The following is a 15,534-nucleotide window of genomic DNA, read 5'->3' on the forward strand; positions in this document are numbered from 1 at the left end:
CACCAATTTAACCTACTCCATCAACCCTCAGTTTGTTCTCTATATTTACGAGTCTCATGTTTTGCCTCCCTCTCTGTTTTTATCTTATTTTTCCTTCCCTTCCCCTCTGTTAATCTGTTAAATTTCTCAAATCCCACATATGAGTGAAATCATATGTCTTTCTCTGGACTGACTTATTTTGCTTAGCATAGTACCCTCCAGTTCCATGCACGTTGTTGCATGCAAATGGCAAGATATCATTCTTTTTCATTGCCAAATAGTATTCTATTGTATGTATTTACCATATTTTCTTAATCCATTCATCAGTAGATGGACATTTCAGCTCTTGCCATAATTTGACTATTGTTGCTATAGCACCAGAATTCTTCACAGAGTTAGAACAAACAATCCTAAAATTTGTATGGAACCACAGAAGACCCCAAATAACCAAAATAATGTTGAAAAAGAAAACCAAAGCTGGAGGCATCACAATCCTGGACTTTAACCTGTATTACAAAGCTGTAATTATCAAGACTGTATGGTATTGGCACAAAAACAAACACAGAACAATAGAATAGAATAGAGAACCCAGAAATGGACTCACAAATTTATGGCCAACTAATCTTTGACATAGCAGGAAAGAGTATCCAATTAATAAAACAAACAAGCAAACAAACAAACAAACAGTCTCTTCAGCAAATGGTGCTGGGAGAACTGAATACCCACATGCAGAAGAATGAACCTGGACCACTTTTTTACACCATACACAAAAATAAATTCAAAGTGGATGAAAGACCTAAATGTGAGCCCGGAAACCCATCAAAATCCTACAGGAGCAAACAGGCAGCAGCAACTTTGACCTTGACCTTGGCACAGCAACTTCTTACTTGACATGTCTCCAGAGATAAGGGAAATAAAAGCAAAAATGAACTACTGGGACCTCATCAAGATAAAAAGCTTCTACAGAGCAAAACAAACAACAAAACTAATAGGAAAAGATCTTTGCAAATGACACATCAAATAAAGGGTTAGTGTCCAAAATCTATTAAGAACTTACCAAACTCAACCCCCCCCCCCAAAAAAAAATAATCTGGTAAAGAAACGAGCAGAAGACATGAATAGACACTTTTCCAATGTAAAAAGTTAATTTTTAAAAACCTCTTTACAATCCGAACACCTGAGAATGTATCAGCAGACTTAGTTTGATATATACTAGCCTACAAAATGAAGCCCAAATTTTAATCTTAACTCCTTTGAACACATGAGGATAATTTGCTAAATATGTGTATACATCATCTTTTTTTTGGCTTTAGAAGGAAAGTCTGCCTCATTAAAAAGCTTTTGTCAACACTGTAATATTCTTCAGCTAAAGTCTAAACTGTAAGAGGTTTTACTTGGAGTATGCACCTCTTTAACCTTGTTTTGTTTTGTTTTGTTTTGTTTTGTTTTGTTTTGTTTCATAAAACTTTTGTTTAGGGTCTCAAATTCTGCGCCAGATTTTTGGTCAAGCTGTTTCCATTAAAAGATACTGATTTTAAAAACTAGTAACTTAAAACTGCCACACAGACCGCATACAAATGGTCCACTAAACATTCTCCTTCCCTTCTGATGACTTTCGGATGGCACTGTTATCATTAACCAGTCTTATACTATTCAACTTAAATGGCTAAATTGACACAAACAGTTCTGAGACCATTTTCCCACTACTGACTAAGACTGGGGTGGCAGGCATTGGGGACAATATTCATTTAGCCATCTGAGCTTTCTGGGCAGACTTGGTGACCTTGCCAGCTCCAGCTGCCTTCTTATCTTCTGCTTTGATGAAAGCCATGGCAACAGTCTGTCTCATGTCACAAACAGCAAAACAGCCCAGAAGAGGAGAGTCCAAAGGGACAATGGGAGTTAACAGTTTCACATTACAGATTTTTTTCTCCATTTATACCAACTCTAGCAGGTTGTTAGTAATTCGGCCTATTGTTTCATCATTCATAATTCGGAACTATCCTATATTGGTCTAAACAAGATTTAGTCTCCCCACACCTGGCTGAAGAACCTTTTGTCTACATGGAATGCTATGTTAGGGTCACCATTCTCTTCTCATTCTCAGCACAGTGACTCAGTTCATCAAATGCCAAAAGGTTGCTGGGAAATTGAAGACATATAAATATATACTATCACAGAAATCATATTTTCTACTTTCTACACATAATATGATAATAATGTAATTCAGAAGAAAGAGAGCATATTTTTGGCTTACAAAGGGTCTGAACCAAAGCTCATTGAAGGGGTGAAATCCTATCTGAGCAGAACAATAAAGGACGTTAGCCATCCTTGGTAAAGAGTGAGGTAAAGAACCAGCCAAAGAGAGAAACTAGCATGATTAAAAGAATATATACCATCCCTGAGTTTGACAGCAGCATAGGGTTAATGAAAGCAGGGGAAGAGTGTAAAATTAATTTGTAAATGTAAATTCTGACCTGGTTAGGAGATGACCTGGCTTTGAAAGATTGTCAAAACTTGACCATATAAATCTGAAATTAATAGATAACCACTTACATTTTTTAAGACAGGAGGTGGGAGGTGTAACATGATAAGACCTGTGCTTTTGAAAGATAGATGAGGGAGCTGCGTGTCTGGAGACAAAGCTGAAAGGCCGTGAATAGTAATTGCTGTCAACCTTGCTCCGGAAGTGCAGGTTAAACTAGACACGTGTCCATGGCCAATGTCTCTTCTGTTTCCATCAGGTTTCTTCTAAAATTAAACAATTTAAACAAATTTAAAAAGTCACAAATAAAACAAGTTCAGAAATTTTATTGACTCCTTAAAATTCCACAAATAGGGAGAGCGATGACCTTACTTTTTGCAGAGACTTTCCCTAAACCTTGCCAAAGTGGAAAGCTTCAAAATATTCTAATTACTTGATAAAAGCACAAAATTTGCTACTCAGAAAAGGGTCAGTATTTTACAGCTAGGATAGATTCTAATAACATCAGCTAAATAGCTTCCAGTGGCCAAAACACTGTTTTGAATGCTTTTAACCTATCTGACTTATTTTAATAGAAAAGATGACCATTTTATTTCTTTACTTATTAATTCACTAGGATACTTATCCATTTAAGTTTTTATTGTGTTGCTTGTCTTTTCTTCTAAATGACCTTAGTTATATCTCCATGTCTATATTTATCTGCCTAAAATGAACATGGCAATATAGGACAGCATAAGGCTTACTTAAGGGACATTATAAAGATGGGAACAGACTTATCAGAATGTAGAATGTAACATGGTACACAACTCTACCTAACTTCCCCTATTCAAGAGATTCTTCATTCTTGTAAGAATCTAAATATGAAGATTTAAAGTAAATACGGGCATTTTTCTTACTTTTTTTTTTAAGAGAGGATATTGTTTGATTTCACACATGTAATTAAAAATTGATTAGAGGGGGCATGTGGGTGGCTCAGTAGGTAAAGCATCCGACTTCGGCTCAGGTCATGATCTTGCCGTTCCCCAGTTCAAACCTCACGTCAGGCTCTGTGCTCTCAGCTCAGAGCCTGAAGCCCATTTCAGTGTCTCCCTCTCTCTCTGCCCCTCCCCCACTCACCCTCTGTCTCTCTCTCAAAAATAAATAAAAATTTTAAAAAATGTTAAAAAGCTGATTAGAGGAAATAAAATGGGACTTATGCTGTATTATATATGATTTAAAATGATTACATCAACATTTTCAATGCATCATGATTACAAATAAATATTTAAAAATAATAAAGTATAATGTAAAGTTAAGTTTAATTTAAAATTTTTACTAAATTTGGTTCATCTTTAATCATAAGTGATAATCCCAGTATAATCCAAGGTACTTATTGTTTATTGTTTTCTACACTTAGAAGGAATGAAAGAAAATTTTCTACATTCATAGTAACTAGCTCAGTTTTTTAGGAAACCAGGACAGAAAATAAATGTAATTTAGCTATTAGGATTTCAGAAAAAAATAGACATTAAGGCAAAATACATTTTTAGGGTCACTACATAAAATATCAGTGTGTAAATGCACCCAAAGATATGACAATTATGATTGCATTTGTCTCTAATAAGCTAGCCTTGAATTATATAAATCAAAAAATGTATAGAATTTCTGACAAGTTTAGGTAAATCTAATATAGAGGGAGAGTTCAATATCTTTCTATTAATCACTGAAGAGGCAAATAGAAACTCCCTCCAAAATTAAAGGTATTATTTGAATAGTAAAAATGATACGTTTATTCTGATGGAGATACACAGGTTTCTGTGCTGTCAAATTAGAGTAACCACATTTTTTTGAGTGCATAGAGGCACATTTACAAAATTTATCATTTCACTCAGCTACGGATAAGGTAACAATAAATATCAAAGTGTAGATATCATACAGATCATGTTCTTTCAGGATAATACACTTCAGTTAAAAATGTAAAAGAAACAACAGTAACACAAGATGAATAAATATTTTCATATATTTGAAAATTTAAAAAAACTCATCTAAACACTTTATAGTGAAAGAAGTTGACATGATGCAAATTTAAAATAACTTAGAACTAACTAAAAAATAATCACACTGTACATCAAAATGCAGAAACAATGTTTAGAAAGAAATACATAGCCTTAAATCTTAAACTAGAAAAGAAAAACAGTTGGAAAAGAATGAACTTACTTATAAAAGGAACGCCAAATAAATCCCAAATTAGAAAGAACGATGGGAGCAGATCAGAGAACTAGAAACACTTGCACACATTTACCATGCGTTTCAAGGCAAGACTGTTCACAGCACTGTCTATAATAACAACAGCTGCGAAGAGCACAAATGCTAATCAGGAGAAGAATATACACATATAGAAGTGCCTGGGTGGCTCAGTCAGTTAAGCATCTGAATGCTGATTTCAGCTCAGGTCACAATATCATGGTTCATGAGATCAAGGCCCATGTAGGGCTCTGTGCTGACAGTACAGAGCCTGCTTGGGATTCTCTCTCCCTCTCTCTCTCTGCCCCTTCCCTGCTTGCTCTCTCTCTCTCAAGATAAATAGATAAACTTAAAAAAAAATAACAAAGAGAATACACACGTTATAGTCATATTGGAATATTAAACAACAGTAAAAAATGAATGAAAAAAAACTACATGCAAGAAACTGCATATCTCCTGGTAGTTAACCTGTCACATAGGATGGGCTGGAGTAACCAAAAGAAAAGAAAAAAAGAAGTCCCGGAAGACGATTTGTAGTGTACTCTACAATAAAACTCTAAAACAAGCATTGTACTTTTAAATTAAACTTTCTATTTTGAGATAATTGTAGATTCACATACAATTGCAAGAAACAATACAGAGAAATCTTGTGCACCCTTTATGCAGTTACTCCCAACGGTAATATCTTGCAAAACTATAGCATATTACCACAACCAGGATTTTAACATTGACTCAAACCACCAAACTTATTCAGATTTCCCAAGTTTACCTTGTATTTATTTTTGTGGGCATATTTAGTTCTATGCAACTCTATCATATGTGTAGGTCTGTGAATCGATTGCTCAGTTATATAATTTTATCTTTTTTTAAATTGTTTTTTAATGTTTATTTAATTTTGAGACAGAGAGAGAGAGAGAGAGAGAGCGAGCAAGCGAGCACAGGAGCGGCAGAGGGGCAGAGAGAGACAGAGACACAGAATCCAAAGCAGACTCCAGGCTGCAAGCTGTCAGCACAGAGCCCAATGCGGGGCTCGAACCCATGAACTGCGAGATCATGACCTGAGTGGAAGTCGGCCGCTTAACCAACTGAGCCACCCAGGGGCCCCTAGAGTCATTCTATCCTAAGGATCCCTCAGGGTGCCCTTGTATAACCACGCTTCCCCAACATAATCCCTAACCTCTGGTAACTACTGACCTGTTCCACATTTCCATAGTTTTGTTATTTCAAGAATTTTATATAAATGAGATTTTACAGTATGTAACATTTGGGGACTGGCTTTTTTCTCTCATTACAACTCTGCTGATGCACTCTTGCCACCACCTGGATCAGTCATTTTTCTATTTTATTGCTGAGTAGTATTGCGTGGTATGGATGTACCACAGCTTGTTCCACTGCCCACCCACTGAAAGCCATCTGGGTGGTTTTTAGTTTTCAGCTATTATGAATAAAGCAGCCATTCTTCATGTACAGGGGTTTGTTTGTTTGTTTGTTTGAATGAATGTAAGTTTCCATTTCTCTGGGATAAATGCCAAAGTGTTCAATAACCGTGTTACATGTAATTACATGTTTAATATTATGAGAAGATGTCAAACCGTTTTCCAAAGCCAGTGTACAATTCCACACTCGCACCACCAGTGTACGAGTGATCAGTTTCTCTGCATCCTTGTCAGTATTTGTCATTGTCACTATTTCTTGTTTTAGCCATTCTGATAGATGTGTAAAGCGATCTTACTGTGGTTTTAATGTGCATTTTCCTAATGGCTAATGATGTTGAAAACCTCTTCATATGCCAGATATTCTGTCCTATTTTTTTCTAGAAGTTTCATGATTGTATATTTTACACTTAATTTCTTTTACCCATTTTGAGGTCATTTTGTATAAGGTGTGAGGTTTAAGTCGTAGTTTATTTTTATTTGTTTGCTTATGGATGTACAAGTGCTTCCGCATCATTTGTTGAAAAAAGCCCAGGGATAATGTCAAAGATTGGGTTCTCTGGAAAACAGAATCTGAGAAGATTTCTGTGTAGAAAGTGAAGGAAGAGGAGAGATTGGACTGAGTAAAATACACTCTTATAAAAAGGCCTAAGCAGGCCTCACACTTGGACCAATGATGACAGTGTGTCCTATATGAAAAATCAATACAAAAAGTCAAATATAAGTTAGATAACGAACTTGTGATCGTTCCTATGACAAATGTTAGCTTCAGAAGCTGAAATATCCCATTGCCAGATGAATTGCTCCTCCAATACACCCGGTCTGGGAGTCTGTTTCCTATGCCTCATGTTTCCTCTCACCTTAATATCAAATGAAAGGGTTTTCACCCATTCCAAAGATCTATTCACATCTTTGCTATTTATTAACTTGCTGTTCTTATCCTCTGAGAAACAATGAAGAAACATACAATATAATCAGATATGTGGCTCTCAGAAATTAATCAAACAAAGCAATGTATGATTTCAAAGCTTTAAACTTTAGTATTATTTTCTTGCTTTTTAAAAAGAGAAATAATGGGGCGCCTGGGTGGCTCAGTTGGTTAAGGGTCCAACTTCAGCTCAGGTCATTATCTCACGGCCCGTGAGTTCAAGCCCAGCGTCGGGCTCTGTGCTGACAGCTTGGAGCCTGGAGTCTGCTTGGGATTCTGTGTCTCCCGGTCTCTCGGCTCCTCCCCAGCTTGCTCTCTCTCTCTCTCTCTTAACTTTAAATAAAAACATTTAGAAAAAATTAAAAAGAGGAATCATTATAACATTCTTGTTTCTTAAACATGAATTCAGGAAAAATGTACGTGAGGCAATCATTGAAAATTTAAGTAACTGAGCCTCCCGCAGGCAATTTCCATTCCCAGTCTGATTCAGTGATTTCCATTTCCAGTCAACTTCACTAGAGCGGAAGCCTGTGAACTGTCATGTATTTGCTAAGAGCAGTTCTCTCTCAGAAAAAAAATCATTTGTTCTGTCTGAAGTGTGACTCTTTAGGCAGAGGATGCTGTGAGTGTTTACTTTGTGGTGTTTGAAGTTTCTTCTTAGCTTGAATTTCCCTTTACTCAAACACAAGTATGTAGGACATCGGGTGAAGGGCAGGCAATGGTGAAGGAATAAAGGTCAGGTTTCTGTGCAGGCACAATTTTGATACAGAACTCATATTCACTCATTTCCAATTCTATACCTAGACTTGTCCAGAAACCCATGTACTCTGTGCTCGAATTTCTGACTTTTCATTCTTTAAAGTCCTTTTATGATTTGCAGACATTCTGAGAGTGATTTGAATGTAAAAGAGGGTTCAGGGTTATTGTTTCTGCAGTTGCTTTGTTAGTCTGTAAAGCGTGTCTCCCTGAACTTTGACTGTAGCACCAGTCAGGTTCTCCCCAAGCACACGCATGATGCTGTTTGCCATTCCACTACATGACATAGGATGGTAACAGCCAGAATTGTTCACAGCCTCCATCTTTGAAGTTACCCCAGTGCAAAAAAATATTGCAGTTGAGAGATTTACATAAATATTACATTTATAATAATGCAGGTTTGCTTATTTCCCTTTAGAGGAAATATTTATTTCTAAATGCTGCTACGTATTTTTTTATATACAAAATGGCTGGTCACAATTTTCTCCTCTGGTTTAGAGCTTAGAAGAGAAAATGAGATTTTTCAATAGGGAATCTGGCATTTCTCATTAAATTCTCATTACACTAAGTAATAGGTGTGATTATTGCCATTGTACAAATGAAGATAGGCTGTGAGATGCTAGGTTATTTGAGGGATAAAAGAGACGGATACGGTTGCTAGTTTGGAACTAATTTTCTGTCCCATTACACCTAAATTTTGCCAATTTTTTCTGAGTGACTCAGATTTTAACAGGTGTTCAAACAAACAAACATAACCATCACAGTTTGGTTGCATGATAAAATGTTTAGAAAATCTAGGGTAATCTATGTTGCTCAAATTTATTTATGGCAATACTTCTCAAAATTTTTCATTGTATCATACAATATGATATGAACCACCCACCCCCAAAAGATGTAGGATTTCCTTCTGTAACTTAAAACATTTCAAGGAAATGTCATTCAAAGGTACAAAATTTTAGAAGGGTGTTGCCTCTAACGTATATATGCCTCTCAATGAAGTGGTCTTTGAAAAAAAAAATCTAGCTCATTTTCAAAAGCAGGGAGTCCCAAAATTGCTTTTTCCACAAGGTATAAAGAAACATTTACTTTGGAGTGACTGCAAATATGTGCTGAGGGTTGCATGTATTTTGTTCTCAATATTTTCTTAAAACCACAGGAAGGGATTAGGTTTTATATATTCCTCATATCCTCACATCTTTGAAGGAAGACAAAGGTATCAGGGTATGCTATGATTTATTCTCAAGGGAATTTCTATTTGCATTTTATAAGATTTTTGTTTTGGTATATAGGATTCTCTAGAGTATATATACCAAGAAGACTAGAAAAGACTTCAGAATATGGCAAGGTCTTTGATAAAAGAAAGACAAATTATCCCCCATAGTGCTTTCCATACTACTGGCCAAAATACGTATTAATTGGACTTTGCCAATAATACCTTGTTTCTTTTCGCCCTCCACACTTTCCACCCTCTACCACATACCTACACACAAACACCCAACATGCATATACTCACAGACAATCCTAATATGCAAAACAGAAGTAAAATGTGGATTATGACAGTATGGATAGAATGCTTTGAAATCTCTAGTCTTGAGCATTTTAAAGGAAGCTGCTACACATTTTAAAAAATCATTTTTATATACTTCATTCTACTTGATTAAATAATATTTATCAAATTTCTACTATGTTTCAGGATTTATAGCACAAATAAGGAGGCCAAGCATAGAGAAGATAGATAATATCCCAGTAGATATGGGGCTTAGAGTCAAGTGTGGACACTGACCTGGAAAGTGAAGTGTGAAGTACATTAAGAAGGAAGTTCTGCTTCAGATTCTGTGTCTCCCTGTCTCTCTGCCCCTCCCCTGCTCATGCTCTGTCTCTGTGAAAAAGAAATAAACATTAAAAAATTAAAAAAATAAAAAAAAAGAAGGAAGAGGTTCGGCGTACAAAGTCATTAGATTAAATCATGAGGAATTAAACTTGTCTAGTGATGAGAGGCTTCCTTAAAGAACTGAGTCTTACATGAGAGGATAAATAAGAATAGGGTAAGGATGAAGGCGTGATAGGATCCCATACAAATATATCCCCCTGCAAAAACAAAACAAAACAAAACAAAAAAACCCAATGAATTCTGTAAATAATGCTTGAAATCTGAAATAAAGTTAGAAGATATATAGCATAAAGATCAAAGATAAAATGACATGAGATAAGTTTGGAGGTATAAGAAATATAGTGTGGATAGTTGTGTAGGGATTTTGGATATTTTAAGACAAAATGAAGCTACCTCATGATTTTAAGAATGGCAATGACAAGGTTGGATTTGTATTTTCACAAAGATTCCTCTGGTTTCTGGGCCAAGAATGAACGAATCAGAGAGGACAAGTATAGACACGGAGTGAATGATCAAAAACCTTCACAGAGGTAAGCAAGCCTTTGAATTTCATTAATGATGGTGTAAGAAGGAATATTATTAATATCCCAAACATATTTCTGAGATATGAAGAACAACTTGATGAATGATTAGATATGGACTATGAGGAAAAATGAAAAATCAAGGATTACTTCCAGATATCAAGTTTGAGTAGCTTGGAGGTGGTGGTCCCTTTTGCAGTGAAAAGGAACACTGGAACAGGAATATGCCTCTTTGAGATGATGAGTTTGTTTGGTTAATATGTTGACCTAAACATTAACCTATGTTTAACCAGAGCTTATTGAACTAATGAGAAAGTGTAGTGGTGACTGGGGCTCCCTCACCTCTTCCCAGTGGCACTATTCCCCAGCCCCTCATTTTACAGAGAGTGTTCAATTTAGGACTGTTGTGGCCATTTCGATCATCTTTGAAGCACTGTTCATTCTGAATCGGATTCTAATATTGAGTGTGATACACAAGCACACAACTCCTTGTCATTCATGAGTGCTGACATTCCCCCCAAAAGTATCAGGTAAAACCTGGTGTGTCTAAGCAAATATTTCAGAAAACTCATCACTCCTTCGGGTGCCTGGGTGGCTAAGTTGGTTAAGCTTATGACTTCAGCTCAGGTCATGATCTCACAGTTCGTGGGTTTGAGCCCCACGTTGGGCTCTGTGCTGACAGCTCAAAGCCTGGAGCCTGCTTCGGATTCTGTGTCTCCCTCTCTCTCTGCCCCTTCCTGCTCATGGCTCATTCTCTCAGTCTCAGTCTCTCTCTCTCTCTCTCTCTCTCTCAAAAATAAATAAATGTTAAAAAGAATTTAAAACAAGAAAACTCATCACTCCATTCCTCTCAACACAATATTACTTGATATACTGGTAAACTTGATATCCTAAGTCTAAAACAATCAAACTGAGAATTTTTTTTTCTGTTTTGCATTTTGGTTTTCTTCTTTTCTTAAAAATTGAATTTAGTATTATTTTCTTTCTGAAAACACCAGATAACTTAGCAGCCATAGGTACAGATTTAATTTTAATTGAAGTTCCAAGGTCATCAATCATGATAGTGATAAATATCTATAAACTGTTTCAAATAACTTGGGGTCCCTTGTTTTCATTTATAAATTCAAATTGAATTTTAATATAAGCAGATTTGCTAAATTTGTCTATTTGGACTCTAATCTCATAATATGCCTCAAGATTAGATTTTAGTTCTTAGTAGTTTCACCAACTTTTCCCTTTGGAAGTTAGGAAAGCAGTTACCTCTAAGACAAGACTGGAATTAGTGTGTAATTCTTGGAATAAGAAATGGCAATCACATCTCTGTAGGAGATCTAGCTCCTTATGTCAACTTCAGAGCTTTCTGCCTTATATCTAAAGCTTTTGTGGTTAACGAACAGTAGTTCTTTATACAAGGTCAACGAAACTCTGATTTGAAAGTTGCAGAGACTCATAGTGAAAAACTTAAAAGGAGAGTAAACAAAATGAATGGAAAGAATTTTTAGAGATTGATTAGCTCTTGTTTTTGGTCTTTTCTCTCCAAAGTTTAAGATATATTTACTTTATCAAATAAAAGATAGCAGTAGAAACACTAAGGGAAATCTAACATTAGAGGAAAGGCTTTGGAATAAAAGAAGACAAAAAGAAAAAAAAAGCTTTTAAATAAATTCTATGGTTTTACTACCATACTATTATATTCCAGTCCATAAAGTATATGTCATGTTTGAAAAAAGTGTCAACCATTGGAGCATTTAATACACAATGTAAACTTGGCTTCACTCTGTCCTGGAACAGACTGCACTCGTATGGAGCCAAATTTCAGATCCAAGTACAACTGGAAAATTAGGACTTTAGTCTTGCAGCAAAGGCACACCATGAAGTCAGTTTAATTGCCTGCCATAGTTGCTGTTTCTGTAACCATGTCAACAAAACATAAACAATAGTAGATATAACTCTTTAGGGTGTTTAGCCCATCAAGCTACCAAAATTGTATGGAAAATTGTATGGAAAGGAAGTACTCTAGCAAAGGAACCCAGGGTGGAAGAAGAATCTCAGAGAAAGCAGCTATTTTCTGGCAGAGACTAACCGTTTGCTTAGATTTCTCATTCAGAAGGACCTTTGGAGTTCTACCATCCACTGACTTCATCTGTATGGAGTATTTAACCTTGGATGGTAGAGTGCTTTCTAAATTTCTTGCCCATTGCAAAGTAAGTTTCTTAAGAAAATCATTCCCTTGTATGTGTGTCGTGTAAATTCTCAAGGATAGACACTACTTGTTTACCAAACAGATCAATCAACATTAGTGAGATTTTGCAGAATAAAAGTAGAAACTTGAAAATTTATAATTGGGGCAATTTTCATTCATTGTTTTAGCTATTTTTTTTTTTTTTAAGTATCAAAAGTTGGTACGCAAAGTTGTTTTCTAATGTATCAAAGTCTTATATTAAAGAGTGCGGTCACTAACCATATGTCGTCTCATCACTCAGACAACTTCTCCAGAGGCAAGAATTTTGTTTCTTGGTAATTATTTCCACATTTCTAACTAAAATATGCTTACATTGTTATTAGTGATTAGCAATTTAGTATTTTTATCTATGGACTTCTGTGAAGCGAGATGGAGACAAATCTCTTTCTTCAACCTGTCTCTTCTCACCTTCTCAACATAAGTATGTAACTACTGATTTATTGAATTAAACAGTGTTTACATCATCATAACTATATGCTACTTTTCACTATTGCACCAAGAACTGTACTTTTAATTGTACAAACTTGTTTTCCTTAAGTCAACAGTTCCTTCTTTTTCTCTTGTCTTTCTCTCCCTTTCTTCTCCCTTTTGCCATCCTTTCTCTTTTTTCTAATGTCTCTGTATGGAATCACCACCAAATCACCAACAATAATCATCAACAAATCACTTCTCAAATTATCTATTTACTAAGTCTCTTATTTTCTTGGAGCTTGTTCTTCGTCCCTAAGCTAAAAACTGCCCTGGATATTTTAGAAATCTACCTGATTGCTGGTCACCCTAAAGCTTCTTTCTCTTCACCATTCTCCTGGGTTATCTTTCTCTTAGTTTACATTACTACTTCTTTTAATCACTCATTAAAAAGGAGTGCATGGGGACAATATTTTGGGGTCCTTACATATCTGAAATATGTCTCTGTGTATTGTATACACTTAAGTCAAAATATCTAGCTATTTTTTTTCGGAATTGTTAAGGCAGTTTTTTGATATGTGTCATTTACCTACTTTAAAAAATAATTTTATCAAATATGTATGCATCTGTAAATAATATATTGTTAAGTTCTGTCATTTTTGAATTTTAAAAAGAAGAATAATAGGAATTATTTTGCAGCTCTTTTCTCTCAGTCCTATTTTTGAGATTCATCCATATTGGTCCATATAACTTAGAGTTTTACATTTTTTTCATTGAGATATGATAATTCTAGTATATGGGTATTCCAAAATGTATTTATCCCTACTAGTATTCAAAGGTTAAATGGATTGGTTTTTGTCATCATAAACCATGCTACTATGTCTATAATGTTACAATAATGCTGTAAAGATCTATTGTTAGTGTTTCAAGAATATGTAAAGGAATGGAATCCTGGGACCATATGGTAAGTACATATTCAACTTTACTAGGTAATGTGATACTGTTTCCAAAGTGGTGGTAAAATGTAGATCCCCATGGGTAGTTCATGTTAATCCATGTCCTTGCTGATACTTGGTTTTGTCCAACTTTAAAATTTGTCCCAATCAGTTCTACATGAAGTGATACCTTATTTTGTTTTTACTTTGTAGTTACCCAATATCTAATGTAGTTTGGCATCTCTTCATGTTCCTACACATTTTGCATATCCTGTTCTGAGGAAGACATTGATGTCTTCTGTGAATTTCATTATTAATTTTTCTATTTCTTATTTATAGTGAGTTCTTTATTTTGAATATAAAACATTTTGTCAACTGAATGTATTGCAGATTTATTCTCCCAGGTGTAACTTGTCTTTTCACTCTCTTTATGCTGTTGTTTGATAAAATATATATATATATATAAAATATATATATATATATTTAATGTATCTTAATTATACTGCATGTAGTTAATAATTTAAAAGTTTCTTTATTGTTCACATTTATAATTTCTTTCCAAGAAATCCTTTCTTATCCAAAGATTAAGAGTAGGATAAGTTATTTTCCAAAGGGCTTAATTTTTTTCTGTTACAATTATATTTGCGATCCATTTAGAACTGACTTTCTTAATAATATGACATCATTTGAGTTACCTTAATAGAAAGAATAATATGTGTGTTTTCTATTTCTTTTTCCTTTTTTTAATTTTAATTTTCAAAATTTTTTAAATGTTTATTCTTGAGAGAGAAACAGAGAGAGAGAGAGAGAGAGAGGCACGAGCAGGGGTCGGGTCGGGGGGCGGCAGAGTGAGAGGGAGACACGGTATCCAAAGCAGGATCCAGGCTCTGAGCTGTCAGCACAGCCCGACACGGGGCTCAAACCCACAAACCATGAGATCATGATCTGAACTACGAGATCATGACCTGAGCTGAAGTCAGATATTAACCTGCTGGGCCACCTAGGCATCCCCTATTTCTTTTTCAACCAACATAGTCTGTTACATGCATTTTTATTATTGTAGCATTTTTGAACATTCATTTTATTTACTGTATAGCATTTTATTGTGTGAATAAACCAAAATTTATTTACCCATTCTACTCTTGGTGGATGCTTTGGTAGTTTTTTGCTATTAGGTACAGATCCTAATAGAAGGATCCTAACACATGTCTATTTCTGAGTATTCTCATCCCTCAGGGTATATACAGTAGAGTAGAATTGTTGGATTATCGGGAAATATACATCTTATACTTGTAACAGCCAATTTTTCCATAGAGATTATACAAAATCACCTTCTTACTAACAATGTAGAGTTTTGGTTCCTTACATGCTCACAAATACTTGGTATTTTCAGATCTTGTTATTCTAGCAATTTTGATAGGTAGTATTATCTCAGTGTGATTTAAATTTGCATGTCTTGGTAAATAATGATGAACATCTTTTCATGTTTACCAACATTTGGGCATCCTCTTGTGAAATGTCTTTGGCCCATATTTCTATTTTAGAGTCTATCTTTTTCACATTCTTTTAAGAGTTTATTCAGTATTCTAAATCCAAATTCTTTGTTAGATACATGTATTGCATTTTACCCTCTGTTGTGGCCTTCCTTTTCACTTTCTTATGGGTGTCTTTTGGTTAATAGAATTTCTAAAATTAATAAAATTCAATCTACAATTTCTTTTTGATAAGCACAT

At 35.0% G+C, this 15,534-nt stretch overlaps 1 long non-coding RNA gene across 1 annotated transcript in view; it reads right to left on the minus strand.

The window, feature by feature from the left end:
* Positions 1–8,942: 8,942 nt before the first annotated feature.
* LOC128314467 (uncharacterized) overlaps positions 8,943–15,534 on the minus strand; it is a 194,593-nt gene continuing 188,001 nt past the window's right edge. Inside the window, exon 5 of the long non-coding RNA XR_008296144.1 lies at positions 8,943–9,683. This is a non-coding gene — a long non-coding RNA (uncharacterized LOC128314467). The remainder of the gene's footprint in view (positions 9,684–15,534) is intronic.

This window comes from Acinonyx jubatus, chromosome B1 (assembly GCF_027475565.1).
Source record: "Acinonyx jubatus isolate Ajub_Pintada_27869175 chromosome B1, VMU_Ajub_asm_v1.0, whole genome shotgun sequence".
NCBI classification, from domain to species: Eukaryota; Metazoa; Chordata; class Mammalia; order Carnivora; family Felidae; genus Acinonyx; species Acinonyx jubatus.